The sequence below is a fragment of the Genypterus blacodes genome, unplaced genomic scaffold, assembly GCF_046128005.1.
Source record: "Genypterus blacodes isolate CSIRO-AG114 ecotype Tasmania unplaced genomic scaffold, CSIRO-AGI_Gbla_v1 ptg000055l_1, whole genome shotgun sequence".
NCBI classification, from domain to species: domain Eukaryota; kingdom Metazoa; phylum Chordata; class Actinopteri; order Ophidiiformes; family Ophidiidae; genus Genypterus; species Genypterus blacodes.
In genome coordinates, this window is record NW_027466867.1 from 6,899,975 (window position 1) to 6,911,206 (window position 11,232).

An 11,232-nucleotide genomic window follows, 5' to 3' on the forward strand; every position below is an offset into this window, starting at 1 on the left:
TATCAGCGGCACGGACCTGGAGAGGACTTGAAGTCTGTCTATTGAAAAACGTCTGACGGCATGTGGTGGTTTAGTCGGGGCGGGGCGCAGAGAGACGGGCATTTCTGGTAGCCTCTCCAATCTCTTTGATCCGCTCCCGCTTTCCTCTTCTGTTCGCCTCGTTATGCTGCTTTTACTCCTGCCGCCAATTTCGCAAGTGCACGCACGCACACACAGGTGATGCATGCATGCTTTCTGAGTTGGCAGCTGGAGGGCAGGAGCACCTGTGTGGGGGTCACCTGAACACAATTAGCTCCCGCCCACCCCTTAACTCTAACTAAGCCTCTGAAACCGCCACTCATGCAAACGCTCTTTCCACACACGCAGACCCTCAGCCTTTTTGCTCTGACACACAGAACATTACAGAAGCAAGAGATTGAAAGGCTGTTTGATATATGCGTTTGTGTGTGTGTATGTGTGTGTGAATGGCCTTGAGCATCAGATCGTCCATTTAAAAATGATGAAGTAAAGGGATTAGAGGGATCACTTTGAAGACGGCTGGAGACGGCACACACCCAGATCTCCACTCAGGATCACTTGTGCATCTTTTGAACATAATCACACACACTACACTGGCATGCAAACACGGCCTCTCACTGACTCAGATACATGTGAAATCACTCAGTCGTTTACACACACACACACACACACACACACACAGAACACATACAGGATCCATATGTAGTCCTTTTGCGCACAAACACCGTTGCCACCCACCTCTGCCCCCGCAGTGGGACACGGAGGGGATCAAACCTCTGTTTTCTCTGGATCTGGGAGGAGAAGCCCCTTAATCCCCGGCCTAGTCTGAGCAAACATCTCCACCAGGCACGTTCCACGCACCGCCTTTATCAAAACAGGCCAAGGTGTGTGTGTGTGTGTGGGGAGGGAGGGAGGGAGGATGGAGGACTGAGTCGCACTCTCCAAGTTGCAAGGTTGTTTTGTCATGGACGGCAGCAAATCTTGAAAAGAAATCTTCAAGCTTCAAAGGGAAATTTGAAGTTTTATCAGATGCACAGGGAGCAGATATGACCAAGATACCTGCACACACACACACTTACACGCTCAACCTCCAGGCAGGTGAACAATTGCAGCATATACTGTATATATATATATAAATCATAGCGTGCAGAATAGTCACATGCTGCTCAAAAACGCCTGAAGACGATCGTATTCACAAACTAAGCGCTCTAATGAATCTATCTACTTTAGAATCAGCATAGAGGGACTGCGGCCTGCGGAAGAACGCTGCGGGAAAACGCCCGGTTTCAAGTTTAAATGCATTCTAAAGGCTAAAATGACCAATTGTTTGTTCGTGATGAAACCGGTTTGCATGCGAGTAATAAACAAGACAGGCTCCTCTTTGAACTGTCACTTCTGTGGCCCCGAGCGCAGCAGACAACACACACACAATTAGCAATTAAGACGGTCTGGTGGAGTCGGGACTCTTTCCAGACATGTGTGTGTGTTTTGACTTTGAGTTTTCACGCATCCTTCCCTTCCACGGAAAGGAACTTCCCTCCTCAAAGCGCTTCTGCTTCTGCTGCCGCTGCTGCTTTTCAAAGGGTGATAATTGATGCTGACACGTGATTAAAGACGGATTCATGTGAAGCTCAAATTTTCCTGCCGATGGATGAAAAGCAGGACGGCGTGGAGGAGAAGCTCCGTCTGCGGCGCCACACAATCACAAATATCCCCGTAATTGATTTTGAGTTCCTTTCGCAAAGATCGTCCCTCAAGCGGCGTGTGTACATTTCTACAGCTTTCTTATTTATAGCGGCCGATAAAGTGTATAGCGGGCGAAAGAAAGAGCGAGAGATTTACTTGTTTTAGTGAGAGATTAAGCTGTGAGGTCTGAGACAAACAGCTCTAAATAAATCATCACATGCTTATTCCTATTCAGCGCACTGTTTGTTTGCCTTATGAATAAATAAGCCCACACTGCTGTTTACCTCCCACTCATTACAGATGTTGAGCCATTGTGTTCTGAGGCACACACACACACACACACACACAAACACAGTGATTGTTGTTCGGGTAACTTATCACTGTTGAGTTGCTTTGCCCATTGTGCCACAGAAAGGAGCCTGATTCTTCATGTGCATCTTAGATTTGTGTCAAAAGTTGTTGCGCAATCGGTGACAAGTCGAGTACAGTCAGTGATTCTGGTAGAATGCCACATCTACACCTGTTCAGTCAATGTTATGCTGATTTCAATCCCATCTCGGTATTTACAGGACTTATAATCAAAGTTTTAATGTGCATGGAAACATATTGAAAGTTCAATTTCAGGCAATTCCAGATATTCTTTACCATCAGCAATCCTACTGAGCACTAATTTGATCTTACTTATAGTTTTGAGTGTATCCATGACTGCATGTGAGCACATTTAGCGCACATTGGAGCATATTCCTCAGTCGGCGTACTCAAACAGACATCTATACAGACGACATGACACCAACATCCGGTTCACCACCAAACGCACTGAAAGAACAGCGAGGCACAAGGCGATGGTTAATAATTGAAACCGCCGGAGTGCCACAGTGCCGAGGGAAGACACAATGTGCAGGAAAAGTCGAGGCCTCCACAACGAGTAATTATTTATCACCTGCAGCCACGGTGGGCGGAGGGGAGGCGTTACTGTTCCAACGTGATGAAGAGGCCTGATGAGGTGTTATAGATGGATTCGATATTGCAGAATGTATATGTTAGCGCTCCGGGTTCAGGACTCGTGACTGATGGGAAGATAGAGACAAGCGGGGAGGAAATCTGAGCTGCTCCAACTCCTCCAAGAAAGGAGAAGTGTTACCGAGACAAATATCAACTGCTGAGTTTGTGACGAGTCGAGTCAGAGGGTTTAACAGAGACCGGCGGCGTCTCTCCCTCCCTCCCTCCTCTTCCTCCCTTTCCCTTCTTAGTATTTTTCCATTGTGGTTTTGCTGCTTTTCCTTCATCAAGAGCTTGAGTACTTTTACAGGTACGCCTTATATGTACGTAGAGGAGGGGGGAAGGTTAACACTGAGCATGTCTGCCGCCCAGTGACACACAGCACAGTGTGTGTTTATCCAACGTCACTCCCCATTCTGTCACTCCACCCAACCTGGGGGGTTTGTGCGCTCATTCGTTCACCCTTTGGTTAACATTTGTCTTGCTGTGACAAATGAGAGTGCCATGGGGTCACCGTGTTGAAGTGTGTGTACCCGCTCCGCACAGAGGCCCTCACACTCATAAATATGACAGGTATGGCAGTTTGTTACTTTTATCCCGGGGAGTGTGTTGTTATAGAGGCTGGGGCGTAATCAGGTGATGAATTTGTTTCTGTGAATGCCACGGTAATCAGTGAGTTTGTGCTGAGGATCGTTTACACGTGCTGGCAGCGCTTTGGCTCACACTGACTGTAGTAAAGGTACACGTATACCAGAGTGTGATGGATTTCTACCCACAATGCCACATTCCCTTTAAAACGAGACCCTCTCGCATTTGAGTGAAGGATTTCTCCCTCATCTGTGTGAAATATTGAATTTATATTTGATTTTGTGGCTTTACTCTAAAGCCATGTTGAAGTAATGTGTCGTACAGAACCGAAATACATTTCTGCCGTTGCTCTCATCACAGGGATTCAGGAGGATTTATTTGATGTGTGCACAATAAGTCTTGATAGTGACAAACTCAATGGTTATTGGGGAATGTGGTAAGATTGAATGTCCCTTTATCCACTGTGTGAACTACCACATTTGGCCACAGGGGGCACTGTTCAGCAAGTTATACAGACTCCCTTACAAGTTGATCAGAAACTTTGAGGTCATTTATGAAGAGATTGCACTTTTCACTTCCCATGTAGTAGTTCTAGTAGTTTCATTGTTGTGCTGGTGTGTGTGTGTGCGGGGAGAGAAAGAGTGTGTGTACGTGTGTATGAGTGTATCCATAGATATGAGATGAAGAAAGAGACCGCAAAGGAGCCTGGATGTGTGAAAGCATAAACAGTACATGTATGTGAGAGTTTGACTTTTTCCCTTGCATATGTTGATACAGTGGTGTGTATCCTTTCGTGCCTGTGTGTGAGAGTGTGTTTGCGTTTGCATTTGTGTGTGTGTGTCAGGTAAGCAATCCAGGTGGATAGCTGCTGAGGGGCTGTGGTCTCCGGTTTCGGGCAGCAGCTGGTGAGCGAAGCAGGCCGAGGTCACCCTCAGGGACCCTGCCCCCTCGTCACCTTCTCCCCAGCTCCTCTCTCTCTCTCCACACGTACACACACACACATACCCTACACACACACCCTACACACACACTCATTCACCCTGTCATCGTCATCTGATCTCTCCTCCGCATAACACGGGAACAGCAGCTCCACCACATGACAATGGAGCTCTTTTAATTAGCGGGGGATAGTGTCCTCGCTCAAGTGATGACGGCTAAAATGTATTTGCTGGAGTCATGAGACGAGCCGTTCAGGCATTCAGGCATGCAGCCTCAGAGGCACAGTGATAATTGATCACATTGTACAGACGTGTACAGCACACAAAGGCCATGAAGGTGAGCAGGGTTACTTTTAGCCCAGATTACCACGGGGCCAAAGCCTCTGGCAGCCTGTTTGAATTGAAGGAAAAATATGTCTTGAATGAATGAAGACCTGTTGCGTTCAGGTGTGCGTGGTACATTGGAGAGCCGAGAGTTCCAGATGTGTTTACATACTTTCTCACTTGAATTTCAACGTCAAAATCAACGTGAGTAATTAATTAAAACTTGAAATGAAGCTGTTAATGCACAAAGTGAAAGGTAACACACTACATTGCCACTACACACACACACACACACACACAGATCTCCTGGGATCCACTGTGGTCTGTGTTGACTTAACCACCTTCTCCTGCGTCTGTGCTCCAGAGCAGCTTGTCATAATAACCAACATGCTGAAGTTTCTTTCAGCAGCTAAAAAATCCTTTGAAACCTTTTTTTTTCTGTGTCGCCCTTCACACACATACACACACACACACACACACAGCCCAGAGCTCCCCTCGGCTGCTCCTGTAATAGACTGTTACAACTAATATGTTTCCAGCTCGACTCCCTCACAAATGGTGCTGCCCAGACTGAGGCTGGCAACCAAGCAGCTCCTCACGAGGCTTCAGGGGTGAATCCACTTACACTCCTGTGTTCCTTCTCTCCGTCTGTTTGTCTCACGCGGCTTCTTCCTCTCAATTTCTCTTTCAATCACCACTATTGAGGGGGCAAGAAAACCCTAAAACAAAAACCTCCCGACAGCCGTCCAGCCCTGTGGCATCTCCAGCTTATGATGTCATTTTGGCTGATGATTCCAGTATTGTCAGCTGACGGGAATCGTTTTTCCGACCGCCAGATGATTACGACCAGTCCAATAGTAGATCACCTTTTAGCTCTGTTTTGGCTTCCACAAACTCCTGAGGCAAAGTTGGCATGTTTCAGAGAAATTCAGATATTCAGGCATTGATTGATCTCTTTCCCAACTCAGAACAGCTTCTCGTACTTCTCTTTCCACTGTTTCAGCCAAGTGCGAAACATCACAGTCACAGTTTGTCCCACTTAGCTGCTTCTATTGACATTCTGTTCAGTACGACATGATTAGATGCATCATATTATAGATTCGGGCCTTGTGACCATGTTCAAGTGCGGCCCACTCCAGGATTCCAATTACAGGAATAGGAATGTATCGATCAGAAGCAGGGTTCATTTGTTTCACCTCATTTACTTTACCGACATATTTTCCACATTAATATAACAACATGAAGACGTGACAGGGGAACACAGAGTCGATACGAAGACGAAGATGAAGAAGGAAATGGCCGGATTCTCCCACCGCTGGTTCTTCTTGCGTCATCAGTCAGGATCCTGTCAAGTCAGAGAGAGAGTGAGAGGTCCAGGAGGATATGTGGGACAAATTAAACAGGCTTTATGCTCTGGGTTTTAAAGCATGGCCTCTTCAGCTCACCAAGGAAATTGAGTTTGTGACCGAAAAAATGCACTTTCCTCTTAACCGCCCCCCGACCGGCCGTCACAGACGCACAAACTTTCCCTTTGAAGGCTAAACGGGCAAAAACGAGGGAGGATTGGCTGTTCTGGGGAGTTATGGAAGCCCTGATCCTATTACCCACCCCCCTGAAATATGTGTCTGCAGGCCCCAGGAGCTTTTAACCTTTAGCTGCTCTGCGCTTTGATTCATCGAGGGCGGCGTTGCTTTTTGTCCGTTGCTGCACCGGCCACTTGAAAGTCCAGAGACAAGAGGTAAGAGGAACACTGGCTTACTGTAAGTGGAGTGGAGGGGGGGCCTGTGGGTGCGTGGGGGGGGATTCCCTCTATCCAAAAGTCAAAGGGGAGTCCCGATGAAGTAAACATGTCTGCTGTCTGTTATTTTAGCAACAGAAATAGGAAGCACAGGATCGCACTGAGGCATTTCGTGGGTTTTCGGAATGGGAATCGTTCCCGACTAAACAAAGGAGGCGGTAAACACGGAGGAATGAATCATGAATCCATCAGCAGTGTGTGTGTGTGTGTGTGTGTGTGTGTGTGTGTGTGTGTGTGTGTGTGTGTGTGTGTGTCTGTGTGTGTGTGTGTGTGTGTGTGGCACTTCGTAGGAGGGCTCGTACGCTGAATGTTGCATTAGCCACGCACTTGTGAACCTGCGAGCGAGTTTAGATAATGCGGCTGAGACGAAGCAGTGTGACTCGGAAACTGAGAGGTCGTAAATGCTACAACAACAACAACAACAACAACAACAATGCAGCCTCCGAGAAATTGTAAAACACAATAGGGCTAAATCGTTATAAGTGTGTATTCTCTCCGTTCACAGCATGACCACAAACTGTGAAGTCTATCATTATAGGTCGTTATGTGAGGCCTCTTAGCTCTTAGTAGTCTGTGTGTGTGTGTATGTGTGTGTATGTGTGTGTGTCTTCCTCCTGATCTTCCATACAATCAGCAACCGACACATCAACTCGGCCTTTATAATAACATGAATGTGTTGCTAGAAATGAAGCATTTGTCGTCATATTTGTATGTAAAATGCCCTGAAATTACAAGATTACGCAACATCTCATGAGCGTCATACACTGTTTGGCCCCCCTGCGATATCTACTTGTGTGGCAGTTCATAAGTCGCCCTGGACCTCCGCTAACGTGTTGGCTCAAATACCACAGAGAAGCTCTGAAAACAAGCATTAAAGCGCCTAAATCCCCCCAAGTAGCTGTGTGCTTAGCATGTTCTCTGAAAGGTATCCAAGCGTTTATGTGAAACCAAAGCACTTCTTGATCAAAGGCTTTAAGGGGAGCGTGAGGTGAACGGGGGAGCCTGGTAGACTTCTCACTCCATTGAGTTTGTTTCTCTTCGGTCGGGCCGTATGAACGCGCGTCTGGGGCTTCCAAAGACGGGAATCTTTCATCGGGGACGAGGGATTAACACGTCAAATCCAAGTCCTCAATCAATACCAGGGTAATGGAACGATTGAAAATATCTGCTCCCCCCCGCCTGGCCGGCCTGCCTGCACGGTACATTCAGGTTCAGCTTGTCGCCCGCTCAACCCAATTACCACTGCAGTGTGTGTAATCCGGCTGTTTTTGTTTAGGTTCTTGTTATTTTCCTGAAAGCTTCTACCCAATTTAAAGTCGAAGTAAAAGCAGACTAGAATAGAAATGAGGCTTTGTCTGTTTATATTGGTTGTGTTTCCTCCTTAAGTCTATTGGTTCAGATGCTCCTGACCGTGGCGGCAGCATAGCCAGTTTGTGTTTGCAGAAACTTGACCCCTGACCTCCCCCTGCCCTCTCTCGCTGACCCGTCAACAAACTAATTTGTCGACGGTGACCCCAGCCACTTGCTCGCCCCTCTGCACAGAGCCGAACCTTCCTCACAATCAATCACGGAGAACTTTGTAAATGCGTCAACAAGAGAGGACGAGGCGCCATAAATATTAATGCACGACGCAAAAGCCAGTGAAGGGATTAACAATAAGATGGTGCCTTCAGGACCTCAGTTGTTTGTTTTTAATCCACATTTTCTAAGGACCGATGTCACAGTTTCAACTAGGCAGAGAATGAAATCTAGAGAAATCATCAGGAAGTACAGATTCAAGATTCATGTCTAGATTTTGGCCTTTTCCAGTTGCCGGGATTTACAGAAACGTGACAAAAAGGCAGATATGATGAAGTGCTGGGACACCAGGGAACAAATTTTAATGTTTGATTGACATGCGATGTAACTGACTGGACCTCCTGAGCGGTGGATCCTGCGGCGTGGCCACGATCCACCTTCCTCCTGTCCCGGCGTGAGGCCAGCTGTGGAAACACGGCGTTCCAACGACGGACGACGTCTCAGCAGAGACCTCTTTATGAATCTGTGTCATGGAAGAAAGCGAGGAGGAGGAGAAATGGAAGACATGAGGAGTAGCAAGGAGGAGACGTGGATGATTTATTGTTCCTTTCTTTCATCCTCTTCATCAGCTCTTCCAAAACACGCTCACTCTCCATACTCTTCCTCTTAGATGCTCGCTAAGAGAAGTGCTGCAATCGCAATCATCAATCATGCCGATCACTTTCCTGGAAGCCAGATGATGATGTCATATCAGCTGTGGACGATTTGGTTTCGGACGGCCAAGAGGAGAAACAGGCAAAAAGTGTGTTGTAGTCAGGACTTCGTGTCGAGTTAGATGCGTCTCTGCTTGGCTTAGAAACTCATCAGCCAGGCCTTGTACACACACACACACACACACACACACACACAGATGTAGTATTGAATGCATCAGTTTTGCTTGTTGCGTGTTGGTGCCCGGTGCCTGGTTGGCACGTGGCAGAGCGTTGTACAGCAGATGGAGAGCGGCTGCATTAACGCTGATGGCGCCGCATTTCTCTGAGGCCTCGTTCCACTTGTTCTGCCTTTTCAAGCGCCGCGAACAAAAGCGCCGTTTCAGAATCGTCAAAGCGGCAGCAGGGACCGTGTGAAAATGTGATAAGACGAAACGACGGGCGCTAAAGTCAGCAACGCACGAAGGACATGAAGGAAGGTAAGAGGGGGGAGGGAATGCCAGAGCTTCCCTTACCTTTACACAATTAGGGTTTTACTTGTAATTTGTATTTTGAGAGACAAATTTAACATAGAAATTACTTTCTATTTTATCTATCTAATTTCAGCAAGTCTGGTAAACAATTAGCTGATTTCTATTTGGGTGTAAAATGGGTTTAAACACACCATTTTGGGTGAAATTGAAAGCTTAAAATGCTTTGTTTTGACTGAAACTAAAACATTTAAAGGGTCAAATGTCGCCAAATGCACAAATTCGTAACATCAACCATGACGAATTTGATTCTAGCTCTTTTCCATGTGACGTTCAGGGTCATTTGACATCTATCTTATGTTTTTGTGCTACTTTTACCATCCAAATCACCATAATAGTACAGAATTCAGTGTAGATAATGTCTGACTAGGACAACGCCGTATGTGAGACAAAACTGAGACCTTTTGACTCTTTGAACTGTTTGTGCACTGATTGTGCTCGGAAGACTCATCTTAAAGAGTGTGAGCTAATGGCAATAGAGCCGCTTGCCTGAAAGTAGTCAAAGTGACCATATGGATGCGGAGGTCAGGCGAAGGTGCGACTTTGAGCGTGCGGCTGGACGGGAGGCTGTGGGAGCAGGATGAGAGGCAGAACCCTGGCACGGCCACGCAATCCATTTGTTCGTGCCGGTGGCGTTAATGGTCGAGCAGCTCCGAGCCAAAACACATAAGGGAGCGCTTTAATCAAAACTCGCATGTATTACCTTCGCAGATGTAGGCAAACGTTTGCAGAGGGCGGGCGGGGAGGTGAGGAGGGGTCGGCTCGGGTTCTTTGGGGCTTGGTGGGATGACTGGTGGGGGGGGGAGAGGTGAGAGGTGGGCGAGAGGCTTAAAACAACAAGCCGGGTCCCTTCGTGTGGAGCACATGTCGGGGGGAAATGAGGAACGTGTGCGGTATCAGAATGGTGGCAGGCGATGGAGGTCTGAACACGTAGGTAGGATTAGGGCTGTCAATAGAGCACAGTGTGGCTGATCCTGTCAGGGTTAAAGACCAGGAAATCACAGCACGAACACACACACACACTCACACACACATACTGCCTTAATGCCATGTGGGTCCAGGCTGCTCGCAGACCTTCCTCTGGTGGATGATGAGGTGTCTCAGCTAATTAATGCCGCACAGAACTTTGGGGAGGTCATTTCCAGGACTTTAATTAGGCCGAGCACTAACTAAATCACACTTACACAATCGGGGCTCTCAGTTGAGTGTCTTCAATTAGCCGTAAGCTGAGGGCCAGGAAACCTGATTACCGTGTTTACTTGAAGATTGGTCCAAAATTTAAAGGTCAAGGGGGAATAAAGGAATATTGGTTACCTACAGTAGATTGGGGCTGTAATGAGAAGTAATGCAGGCACTTTGCAGGAGTTGCACTCAGGGCGATAGTTGTTTTTGGAGACTCGCGCTCGCAGCAGACACACCTAAATCAGATTACAGAGCCAAATCCAAGTAATTGGACTAAACCTATGGAGAGGTTGATCCCATTACACCGGTGACCCCCCCACCCCCTTAAACCTATAGAGGAACTGCCTTTTTTATGGCTCCTAATTAATTGACGATCAAACCTGCTCAGCACCACATCTGTGACAAGTTATCTTGTTTGCCTGTCCTGTTTGCAGAGGTTTGTCCAAATAAACCCCAATTTTGTGTCTAATGACATCACAGACCAGTGATCCTCAGGTTGTAGATCCAAGCAGGTTGGAGTTTAGACATAAACTACAGATACAGAAGTTAAAGTCCCATCTCAATAATATCCACATTAAACCTTCTATCTGCTTTTCCCTGTTATGTCTTGATTTGCTTTTAAACGGACAGTTTTGTTTTTATTTCAGGATCTATTTTGAAATATAGAAGCAGGTAAATTCAAATGTGTGTCACGTTGATATAACTTTGCTAGAGAAGTAAAGGATCGGTGAAAGAGGAAGCTTTCACAGCAGGTTAGGCACAAAATGGTTCACCATATTATAAAAAGTGAAGATGTTTAATCCATTATTAATTATTCCCCTTGAGTTGTAACATTAGGGTGACAGTGGTGGTTGTTTCTGATTACGGCCTGATTGGTAAATCAGCTGCAGCCATGGTAATTAGATACAGCTGCATCCAATCAACAGTTTAGAGTGCAGCAG